Genomic DNA, 13,158 nt, shown 5'->3' on the forward strand with positions numbered 1-13,158 from the left:
GTCATTAAGGTAAAGATGACTCTTGTGTAGTCATATTGTTTAAAAACAAAAACCTAAAATAGAGGAAGACCAGAGATTACATACGGACATCATCTTCTAAAGCAGGGAAACAAATACTGCCTGAAAGTTAAGGTAGTTTGTGAAGATCTGTCAGTATAATTCTCTTCCTCTCTAAAGGAAAACGAGCAAACAAACAAACAAACAAACAAAAAAACAAAAATGATGAGCAAGAAAATTAGAGGTTACAAGTTCTTAAGAGTAATTTCTAACATTTATTGTTCTGCTATATTATTTCTAAAGTGCTCTCTCACACATTCTCTCACTTAATCAGCAAGGGAGATATTACTGTCTCTAATTTACAAGTGAGGAGATTAATCAGAAAGTTGAAGTGGTGGGTCTGGTGATTCAGGTCTTGATTTTAAACAGCCTTCTTTCAACTGTCCCCATATTGTCTCCTGAAATGGTGAAAAATTGAAGTCCAACCTCACCAATCTGCAGTAATCAGAAAAAAGCCTATTAGAATTAGAAAGCACGAAAGAAGAACTTAATAAGCTTCAAGAACACATAATAACTTGGATTAGAGTTATCTAAGAGTGTTCACTGATGTCCCTCCAGTGTCCACTGACATGTTTTTAATGTCAAGTTATTTATATGTACATGTTATATATAACACTCTTTGAACAAGTTATTTCTTACATGCTTTAAGCATTTTTCTTACCTTGTTTATATCATTTTTCAAAACAAACTTTCCTCCTAGGACATAAAGTTGTGTTTAAACCCCACCCCTGTAAGGGGTGCCTGGCTGCAACTGTTGATCTTGGGAGTAGTTAAGTTTGAACCCAGTTTGGGTGTAGAGATTACCTAAAAACAAAAAACAAAACAAAACAAAACAAAAAAACTTTAAAATAAAATAAACCCCTCCCCTTTATGAATTATGAAACATTCTAAAAGTACAGTTCAATCAGAGAAGCATTATTTTAGTTCTGAAGTTAAAATCTGAATCCTGGAAAAACTGACTTACTGAAGGTTGCTTCAGATTATTACACTTAAGCTTGATATAATTTAATTTTGATAGAGGCTCCATGTATTATATTTCTAAATGTCATGATGTCCCTCAAAATGATATTTTCCATTTTATTTTTTCTCTTAATTACTGATTGTCCTTGATACTTACTGGAGGGCTAAAATGGTTAATTTCTAAAACCTTTCTTACAAATAGATGAGTAACCATTTGTTTTTGTTTTATGGTACTTAATGCTGAGTGAGACCTTTCCAAGATTCCCCTGATGGTAAATTTCCAGTTGCTTCAGGACTGGATGGCATGCACCGAGTTCACTGTTCTCCCAACATGACTGGTCCCAAATCAGGAGTCTTCACAATTAAGTTGTATCCAAATGAGGGAGGGAAGCACTTGTCATTCCTTAATCTCACCAGATGGTAACATCTTTTAAAATTGTTATCTAATGTTTAGTCCTTGGAGCCAATAGGAAAAATGAGTGATTGGAGCTTTATTCATGAGAATGAAGTAGTGCATGTATTATGCTCTAACGCACTTTAGTCTGTGATCTAAATGTTCTCTTAACGCTTCTGCATGCAAACATCAGCATGGATGTCAGCCAAGTCCACGGAACACACTGCCACCAGCACCTGTACAGCCTTACCTGAAATAATGCTTTCTCGTTGTTTATAACAAGCATCAAGCTCTCCCACAAAACAGCTATCAAGTTCATCAGACTAGACAGTGTATCTGTTCTACCATTTTAGTATCATAAAAGAAGAACATTTGTGACATTTGTAAGCTGTAAATAATAACTCCAGTTATCATATCATATGTATCTAAGACATTAGAGACCGATTCTTTCCTAGAGTGAGACTGTCCATTAATGGTTTCTGCGAAAACAAAATTCTTTGGCTTTTAAATGTGGGAAAATGTTACATGGGGGTATAATCTGTTAATATAAGCTTTATTTATGCCAAGGATTTTTTTTTTTAATATTAGCAAAATAGTGAGAGTTCGTTAGAACAAAGTTTGCTCTTACAGTAATGCTGCTTATCAGCTTCTGAATGCCCTTCTAACCCTGGTCCTCAAAAGTGTGTGGTGATGGGAAGAAGTTTTGCAAAATAAAACAATATTGCAATCGAGCCTAGCAGCTGCAGAAAAAAAAAAAAAAAAGAACAAGATCACTGTTTGAAGAGGTTTCTTTTGCCCAAGAAACCCTTTCTTCAAAAGAATGGTTTCAGGGAGAAGCTCACCATTTAAGGGAGAATCTCTAAAATCAGAGCTACTCTAGTTATAGCTTCCAATGAGCTTCACCAGACACCTCTACAGAGCTCAGGAAGGCAGCACTGAAAACCTTGGAACCGGGGAGCTTTTTGAATTCCCTTTGAGCACTGGGCTCTCAATTCATTACCTCTATTACTGTGCTTACAACCTGGTAATCAGAGGGTCTCCTAGAGGAACAGATCACATCCATAGTCTATACAATGATCATTCTATAGTTATCTTGTCTCAAGACTTTTTCAAAAAACATATTTTTCAACAATGTATTTTTGAGTAATGGAATCAAAACATAGTAACTGCTTTTATGCTACCAAGTTACTGCTTAATTGATGACAAAAGTTTAGTGTGTCACTTAGTTCAGAGCTCAGAACTGAATTCATCAGAGTTATTTTGCAAAGTCATGCTAAGATACATTGAAATTTCCACTCATATTGGATATATATATATATATATATATATATATCCTAAATTAATTAACACTGTGGAAATTTAATACTATGAAAAATCACTAAAAGCAATATAGTATAAGATGTATTTAACTGGGAAGGGTGATAATTAGGTACTGGAGGACCAAACTTTAGATTATAAATGGAAAGTTCTATGTTATTTTATATTAGAGTGGACCAGTATTACTATTTATCATTTATATAGCATTTTATATTTGCAAAGTATTTAATAATTTTTATGTTATTCTTACATATCTATGAAATAGGACAGTTATCTCACATGACAGGTAAAGAAACTGAGGCACAGAATGGTAAAGCAACCTCTCTAAGGCAACCCAGTGAAATAATGGCAAATATAGGGATTAGGATGGTCAGATTTTCTGAATCCTAGAGTATCAACTGAATTCACTGAGGTGTGTTTTGTGTTACCCTATTTTATAAGATGCCTTTATACAAATAATAGTCAATTGTCTTCAAGTTGACGTCATTGTATGTGGATAAATCCTATACAGAATAAATATTATGTAAAGGATATGACTTTAGTTATAAGAGTCTTAATGAAAAACTTCAGGTTATCACAGAAACAGCACTACTTAGCCAGCGGCTTTATATATTGTGAAGTATAATTAATGTTTTATTTTGATGTAGGAGTTCCTTAACTATTCATGCTAATAGAGCCATGAATAGACCAGAAAAGTGAAATCCACAGAGGATCTATCAACTTCACCTTCTACATGTTAGTCTTTTCCCAGAATTTGTATTCATACCAACAATAGGTCAAATATATTAATAAGCAATAAACCACACACCAGAGAAGCCAGCGGCCTCTTAATTTTCATGGCTTTTTCATACTGAAATAGCATGATATACACTTTTCTCCATCCCCCCCCCCCACCCGTTTCAAAAGCCATTGGAAACTTACCACCTTTAGATTGGAAACCAGTGACCAAGGTAATGCCAGTCACCTCTACCTTTGGTCTTGACTAGATCATTTGCAAACATTATTAAAGGGAATACAACTTATAAAGGACATCTAAGAATTTATTATACTTTGCTTTGCTCCTTCAGATTTCTAGATGCATGAATTCTTTATATAGTTCCTTGATTTTTCCTAGTGGGAAAATCTTTTAATTCCTTGTTGATATGATTTACAACTGCTTAGTTTCTTCATTAGAGAGTAACTTATTTTCATTCAGAGGAAACTGGAACATTTCTGCCCAGACCATCGTTCTCAGCCTTGGCTGCACATTAGAATCACTTGTGCAGCTTTTAAAAATACAGATGCCTTGGGGTGCCTGGGTGCTCCGTTGGTTGGGTGGCTGCCTTAGCCTGGGTCATGATCCCAGAGTCCTAGTATGGCTCCCCTGGTCAGGCTCCCTGCCCAGTGGGTGAGGCTGCTTCCCCTTCTCCCTCTGCCCCTCCCCCTTCTCATGTTCACTTCTCTATAAAATAAATAGAAATACAGATGCCTAGGCAAATCACAATCTTTGGCAGATGGGGCCTGGATGAAGTATTTTTTAAAAACCTTCCCAATGTCTTTTGTGCAAAACACGTCCTCTCTTCAAGGCTTCCCTCTGTCTTCCTCATACAGATGCTATGAGGGGCATTCAGACCATTTGACCTTCCAGTTTACTGGTCCTCAACCTTAGGAACATATTAATTTTTGTGAAATGTCAAGATACTGTATATGTTCCCTTATTTAAAGTTTTTATTGGGATAAATAATGACACTAAATTATTGTTGGGTAGTCTTAAATAACCCATTTTTACTTTGGGTTGCATTTGGATTTTACTTGATTATGGGTATTGCATCCTGGGAATTCACACAGAATTTCACATTACTAAGACCTGCCTCAGGAATAGGTGGCTGAAATATTATATCCTGAAATTCTACAAGCTTTAATGTTTCCTTTGTTTTTAAAGAAGGAACCAGAACACACTCTAAGCACTATGGAATTTCATTGCCACACATTCAAATTCCATCTATGAATTGAGTTAAATCATTTTTTTAAAGATTTTATTTATTTTATTTGACAGATAGAGATCACAAGTAGGCAGAGAGGCAGGCAGAGAGAGAGGGAGGAGGAAGCAGGCTCCCTGCTGAGCAGAGAGCCCCATGCTGGCTGGATCCCAGGACCCTGGGATCACCACCTGAGCCGAAGGCAGAGGCTTTAACCCACTGAGCCACCCAGGCGCCCCTAAATCATTTTTTATTCAAGTTAAATGTATATGGGAGAGGTAGGACTCCATACTAAGATGTATTATTTAAAGAAGGCGGAGGACAAATTTGGAAATAAAAGTAAATTTCTTCCTTCCAAGTTTTGCCATTAATTTTTTTTTTTTTTAAATAAAGTGCCTTTGAGTAGAGTACCATCCTCATTCCCACCTTCAAGGTTGGGCTTGCAATTCAAACAGGATAGGCCTACCCCTTCGGCAGCATTGTACACACACAACCATTCCCCAGCTTAGTCTACAAAAAAGTTTCACCCAGTAGCAAAGTGGCACTTTTCTTGCATAGTTCAAAAAGACTAAATGCTGAAATTAAATATAAATAGATAATGTGCTTTTGTTGGGTATTTGAGTTGACTTAAAACTTTTTTTTTTTTTTTTTTTTTTTTTTTTATCTCTGGAGGATAAAAAATCCACGAGGAACACAGCAATGGAAAGCGGCGCCTCTGAGCGCCGGCACTTAGACGCTCCAGTATTATCCCCCCGCCCCCTACACAGTCATCCGCGCCATTTATTTGAGCTCAGGTGGGTGACCCACGTGGCTTTCTATCTTCTTTTCAGGAAAGACTACAGGTAGCAGTGAGTAGCAGGAACCTCCCTTATCCTTTTCAGTCCTTGTCCCCCCAAAAACTACTGTTTCTGGGGGCGCCTGGGTGGCTCAGTGGGTTGAGCCTCTGCCTTCAGCTCAGGCCATGATCTCTGGGTCCTGGGATCGAGCCCCGCATTGGTCTCTCTGCTCAGTGTGGAGCCTGCTTCCCCCTCTCTGCCTGTCTCTCTGCCTACTTGTGATCTCTGTCTGTCAAATAAATAAATAAATAAAATCCTAAAAAACAAACAAAGGACTTTTCCTGGAAAGTAGACCACATCTTGACCCTGAGAGAGGCCCCGACCTATCAGACACCCCAAGACTAGATTCTCGGGGGAGGGGGAGAACAGAAAAGTCTGCCGTGCAAAGTGGGTGCCCAACTGAAGAGCCACATTTGCCGAGTGTCTAACTGGATCCCAGTCCTCTGAGGTAGGCCTAACCCACTGAGCCGGACCCATTTGGTGCCTGTAGGCCTGGTGAGGACCCAGAGGGGGTCCTAGGGAACCAGCCAAGAGGGTCCCTGGCTACTCCCAATCTAGAAATCTAACTCGAGGCAGCAGGAGATGGAAGAGTTTATTGAAGCTATAGAGAGAGTGCAGGCACAGAGTGTCTGGGAGACTCGGGAGAGGAGAGAGCCCTGGTCTTGGCTTGGGGTCTGGTGTCGGGTCCTCGCAGGCATCCGCGAACCCTGGACCAAAGACGAGGGTGTTACTCCTTAGAGCCAGGGGTCTTGGCCTGGAGCCGGGCAGCGCCAGTGGGGCTTCCGCGGGGCATTCTCCCCTGCTCCTTCCTTAGACGGTGTCTGTTTTAAGGAGCTCATTCATTCTTGCCCCTTGCAAGGCGCACATACGCTATCTGCATGACAAGGCATATGTAAAGTGGGGGTGCGGGTCTTGGCAAGAACAGAGACAGGCAAAGGAACAAAACGTAGATTTTATGGAGTGCTTCAGTGTCCGCATCAGAGGAGGAAACAGGCTTGTGAAGCTGAATGACCCCGGAGCCACCCTGACAGACGGCCGGGCAGGGATTTGAGTCCATGCGATGGGACACCCCCAGGTGCCTCAAATCGTGGCCAGGCCAGGGACAGCTAGCCTATTTTATCCCGACTTCCGGCTACCATACTCCGGTGTCTGCGACAGAGCGCTTCACTGCGTCTGCGTCCCCGACCCTCACACCCAGGCAGCCGACCGGCTCACACAGCAGAGCCCGCGACGCCTCGCTAGCCTGGGGGCTTGGAGAGGGGGGCCTTGGCGGCCAATGAGAGTCTCAGGCGCTCCCGGGCGTCGGGACGCCAGCCAATAGGAGCCGGGCAATGACGCCTGAGGCGGGGCCGGGACCCACTGCTGGCCAGACCTTCTGCCACTCCAGAACGTCCCGCGAGTCAGACTCTGCCCGGACGGTGCTGCGGTGCTCAAGTTTGTCCAGCGAGCCTGCCCCTTCTACTTTCTTTCTTTGCTCCTCTTCCCTACTCAACCCCTGCTTTCTTTTTAGGAGGTCCAGCTCTTTTAAGAGAAACACTGAGTTGGGTGCCTGGGTGGCTCAGTGGGTTAGGCCTCTGCCTTGGGCTCGGGTCGTGATCCCAGGGTCTTGGGCTCGAACCCCTCACCCTTCGGGCTCTCCGCTCAGCAGGGAGCCTGGTTCCTCCTCTCTCTCTCTGCCCGCCTCTCTGCCTACTTGTGATCTCTGTCTGTCAAATAAATAAATAAATAAAATCTTTAAAAAGAAACAAACTAACACTGAGAACAAACGTTTTAACATGCCAGCCCTGTGGGGTAGGGCTATTACGGCAGATGAAGAAAAAGTCTTAGTGTAAAGAGTTGGCCAAGACCAGAACTGGGAAGTTTCCCGAAGGAAGCTGGAAGCCGAGCTTCACGTTCCTACTTTTTTTTTTTTTTAAGATTCTATTTATTTGACAGAGAGAGAGTAGGCAGAGATGCAGGCAGAGAGAGAGAGGAGGAAGCAGGCTCCCCACCGAGCAGAAAGCCCCATGCGGGTCTCGACCCTAGGACTCTGGGATCATGACCCAAGCCGAAGGCACAGGCTTTAACCCACTGAGCCACCCAGGCGCCCCCATTCCTACTTTTATGTAAATATTGGAAGGTTAGGCATTTAAAATGACTTAGGGAACCCCTGTCACGTGTATGGCAGAGGAATTAAATGAAATGAGCAGAAGAACTTTACATTCCACGTGGAGAGACCTACCTATGGCCAATAATGATGTGACTGAGGTAGAAAGTACCAAGGGCTAAAAGCACATCCATTTGTTCACCCAACAGATATCTTAACATCTACAATTTGCAGCCACTTCCAAGCACACAGATTCCTAGATGGAATTTAGACAAATAATTTATGGATAATTTATGGGGGGAGAGAATCACGTTTATTTTGTTTTTACACAAAAATGAATATATATAACAAAAATCTTCATTCATCCCAACATACAAATAACATCTGCTGATTTTAAAAGAAAAGATAATTTTGAGCGATGCCTCAAATGGAAAGGACATCTAATTAAGAGACACAAGAGAAAAGAGGATTGATCAACATAACTAAGGAATGAGTACAGGGAATGGAAGTGTAAGAGGAACCCAAGACAGCTGCAGCCTGGGGAGGGGGAGGCCAAGGGCTCTATACATAGAAATAAGAAATATGGAATTTGGATATGAAAACATGACATTAAGGATCTCCTCCTAAGGAGCATGGCGCCAGGAGCTTTGGAATCCAGGAAGACTTGGATTAAGTGTCACTGAAACAGACCACTGAAGATAGAAAGTTCAAATAAAGTACATATTATAACCAGAAGCCAGTTCCCTCCCTTAAGGAACAACTTAAAAGAGGAGTTGTGACTTCGTATAATGACTTAAGGAGCTTTATGCAGCAATGTATCCAAATATTTAGAACATGGTTGTAAGTATTTCTTTGGAATGGAGGGAACCCAGTAAAGCTGGGAACAAGCAGGTGGGATGAGTCCAAATAGCTTCTGAAAGGTAAATTTCCAGCCATTTTGAAAAAGGACAGGATTGGGACATTTGGATGGAAATGTCTAGATTGCTTAGTCGTCTGCCTTTGGCTCAGGTCCTTATCCCAGGGTTCTGGGATCAAGTCCTACATCAGGCTCCCTGCTCAGTGGGAAGCCTGGTTCTCCCTCTCCCTCTGCTCCTCCCCCTGCTTGTGTTCCCTCTCTGCTGTCTCTGTCAAATAAATAAGTAAAATCTTTTAAAGAGAGAGAGAGAGAGAGAAAGAAAGAAAAAGGACAGGATTGGTGGGTAAGAATCTGGGCAACAGAATAGACAGAATAGACAATTTTCTGTTCTTAAAGAACAGAAAGTAGTTTAATGGTTGCCTAAGTGTGGGAGGTGAGGACTGAGTGCTTAAGACGGTAGCAGGTTTCTTCTGGAGGTGAAAATGTTTTAAAATTGTGAATATACACTAAAAACCATTGATATGTACATTTTCAGTGAGTGAATTGTATGGTGTATGAACTACATCTCACTGAAGTTGTTATAAAAACAGTTAAGGTAAAAAGTCAAAGAACTGGTCAGTTACGTGAACTTAGCTGGTGGTTGAGGGCAGGCTGCTCTGGTCCCAAGAGGGCTCTGAAGGGGCCAGGGGAACCAAGATAAAGGCAGAGAGAAAGTTGCCCAAACTTCTTCATCTCCCTTCTCATTACACCCTTGAATGTATCTACTGTGAGCTACAAGAAGATCAGGAAGGGACAAAGGGGTGGGAGCTCCTTAGAAGGGCAACCGGTTTGGCATCAAGAGATGGGTGCAGTTGATGGAGGGTTTGGGCTCAGATCAAGATGGATGCTCAACTCCCATGTGGAAGAAAGAAAACTAGATTAAACAGGAAAAACTTGGAGCAGAGAAGCAGGAAAGGAAAAGAAGTCTAAACGGAAGAGGGAAGAAGTAGAAAGAAGTGGCTTTTTTGCCATTCTTCATAAACACAGACCTTAGCAGAATAGCACTGGCCAGCAAGGTTGTCTCTCAGCTGGCTGCAGCCCCTACCCGAACACTGTGTACATTTTTTTTTTTTTAATAAGGAGAAAGAGTAAGGGAGCTGTTAGCATTTATGCTTGTCAAAGTAACACTAGCATTTACTATGTGTCCTGTGCTGTCCTAAAGCTTCATGTGTATACATTTATTTAATCCTCTCCACAATGCTACAAGTACTATCATCATCACTTAAAATGAAGAAATTAAGGCACAGAGTGGTAAAGAAGTGTTTCCAAAGTGGACAGTTAATAAATGGCAGAACCAGGACTTGACCCCAGTGATATGGCTCATTTGTGTTCTTAACCACTACACACCCCAAGTCCTCAAAATAATGTTAGCCCAGTCGTTTAAATTCCACAGCTCCAAGTTTCATTCCAAAGTGACTTTTTCTTCATTTACAAAAGAAGGTTCTTAACTATCATAGCAGTGGCGGAGCGCAGCCGCCTGGTCTGACAGTTGTTGTCCTCCCCATTTGAGAGTTGAGGAGACTAAGCCTCAGAGAGGTTGAGGAAATTTCCCAGAGACCTATAGTTCATGAATGACAAGGTCAGCATTGGAATCCAACTCTAACGTATTCACCATTTATATTTGGAAGCAGTTTTAAAAACACACATGGGGGGTGGTTTGCCTGGGTGACTCAGTGGGTTAAGCCTCTGCCTTCAGCTCAGGTCATGATCTCGGGGTCCTGGGATGGAGCCCCGCATTGGGCTCTCTGCTCAGTGGGGAGCCTGCTTCCCTCCTCTCTCTGCCTACTTGTGATCTCTGTCAAATAGATAAATAAAATCTTTAAAAAAATAAAAATAAAAATAAAAAACACACATCGGGGAGCCTGGATGGCTCAGTCAGTGAAGCATCAGACTCTTGATCTCAGCTGAGCTCTTGATCTCAGGGTTGTGAGTTCAAGCCCCACATGGAGCCTACTTCAAAACAAACAAACAAACACCACACACACAGAGTTGTGTATTTATTTGGCAGTGGGAAGAAACAACAGAAATCCACTATTCTTTATTGTCTTGTCCTATGAAACTAATGTTTCTACAGTTCAAGTGTTTCTGGGTCATCAGGGTGGCTCAGCTGGTTAAGTGTCCAACTCTTGGTTTTGGTTCAGGTCATGATCTCAGGGTCATGAGATCCAGTCCTGTGTTAGGCCCCATGCTCAGCACAGAATCTGCTTGTTCCTCCCTACCCCTCTGCTCCTTCCTCTGCCTCAAATAAGTAAATCTTAAAAAAAAAAAAAAATGTTTTTGCTAAATAGCATTAGCTTTTGAACTTTCTTTTTAAGAAGATTTTATTTATTTATTTGACAGAGAGAGAGAGAGATCAGAAGTAGGCAGAGAAGCAGGCAGAGAGAGAGGGGGAAGCAGGCTCCCCACTGAGCAGAGAGCCTGATGCAGGGCTCGGTCCCAGGACCCTGGGATCATGACCTGAGCGGAAGGCAGAGGCTTAACCCACTGAGCCACCCAGGCGCCCCCCCCCCATGTATGTTTTTTAAACTGCTTCCAAATATAAATGGTGAGTACATTAGAGTTGGATTCTACTGAGCCACCCAGGCGCCCTAGCTTTTGAACTTTTAGAGTGTCAAATAAAATGGCACAATCTTTGTCAGTCATCCTCTTTTGAGTTGTATCTTACAAATATCACCCAATATATATATACACAGTGGAATACTATGCAGCTGTCAAGAGAAACAAAATCTTGCCACTTGCAATGACGTGGATGGAACTAGAGGGTATTATGCTAAGCAAAATAAGTCAATCAGAGAAAGACAATTATGATATGATCTCTCTGATATGAGGCATTTGAGAGGCAAGGCAGGGGGCTGTGGGGGGTAGGGAGAGAAAAAATGAAACAAGATGGGATCGGGAGGGAGACAAACTATTACTCTTCATCTCACGAAACAAACAGGGTTGCTGGGGGGTAGGGGGTTAGGGGTAGAGTGGTTGGGTTATGGACATTGGGGAGGATATGTGCTCTGGTTAGTGCTATGAAATGTGTAAGCCTGATTGATTCACAGATCTGTACCCCTGGAGCTAATAACACATTATATGTTTAAAAAAACAAAACAACAACAAAAATCACCCAAACATAAAGTGTTTCCTTACACATAAAACATAATAGCTGCTATACTAACCTCACAGGATTTTTACCTGGATCAAAAGAACAAAACATAAATGTCATTTGTTATATATTAAAGGATGTTTTATGAAGAAAACGAACAAAGTCCCATATCTGCCCCTTAACAGCCAGGTAGTTTTAGGTGTTACTAATTTCCATATTCATAAAATGCAGGATAAATGCACTACATATAGAAATACTGGAAAGACAAAAAAGAAATACTGGAAGGACAAATGGGCAACACACTGAAAGCACTTGGGAAGTAGTTTCTACAGATGAACCCAGGATATGCGTTTATGACAAAAGGACTATGTTGGCCTTTTTTCTAAGAGTACTTTCTTGTATGTTCGGAATTTGACATTGTTCATTTTATAGGTCGCAAAATAAAAACCATTCACAGTACATTCGATGGGAAACATTGACAAAGTACTATAGTCACTAAATTCTGTGGATGTTTGCTCTGGAAGGAGCTTTTGGAGGATATGTTTTCCAGTTTTCTGGTTTCTTACGTGAAGAAATAACTCTCGATTTGGAAATCCTCAAGCCTTCTGAAGCTCAGACTTCAGAAATGGGGAGGGAGGCAGAACTCTAGTGCACTTGGTGCACATGCCCCACTAAATTGCTCTTTTCCCACACTTTTTGAACATTCTCTTCCAAAGTCCAAGTGGTAATAGCAAGATAGAGAATTGTCAAGAGTGGTCGTAGGGACACATAACCACTTACCCCACTTGGAGGGAGAGGCACCAATGAGAAAAGGTCACCATGTCATGATGACTTTTCTTGGAAAGCCACTGCCATCGTGGGACACGCTGCCATACTAATGACAAAGGTCGTCTGATTGGAGTGAATGAGAAGATGTTGATGGTGTGATTTGGACCTTTTAGGTTAAAAAACCAAAAACTGTTCCAGTAACAGAAAACTTCTCATGCTCAGCTCAGTTGTTTATAATTCAGTATTATAGGATCACAGAAACTTAGAACTGGAAAGGAATTAAGGAATCACTAGTACTCCTAATAGATGAGGAAGTAGGTCCAAGGTTAGACAGCATAGTAAGGGCTAGGAAGAAGCTTGCAACGTGTGCTCTTGTAGATCTGCTCAAGGAGCTGACCCACAGGCTCTGCCTGAACTGATGTAGCTCCAAGATGCTTACTTAGCCCAGGGCCTATTAGGTAGTGACTGGCCATCTATGCCACATGGGAGCGCTCCTTCTATTCAGGGGGACAAGCCTAGCAAACACTTAGCAATTATAAAATTAAGACGGCAGACCTAACTAGGGACGTGTAGTTTAAAGACTGTGAAGTTTGGAATGGCTAGGGAAGCTTTGAGAAAATGTGACTTGAGCTGTGCTTTAAAAAAATTTTTTTTAAAGATTTAATTTATTTATGTGAGAGAATGAGTGAGAGAGAGCATGAGAGAGGAGAAGGTCAGAGGGAGAAGCCGACTCCCCAAGGAGTTGGGAGCCCGATGTGGGACTCAATCCCGGAAGTCGGGGATCAGGACCTGAGCC

Source organism: Mustela nivalis, assembly GCF_964662115.1.
Source record: "Mustela nivalis genome assembly, chromosome: 10".
NCBI classification, from domain to species: Eukaryota; Metazoa; Chordata; class Mammalia; order Carnivora; family Mustelidae; genus Mustela; species Mustela nivalis.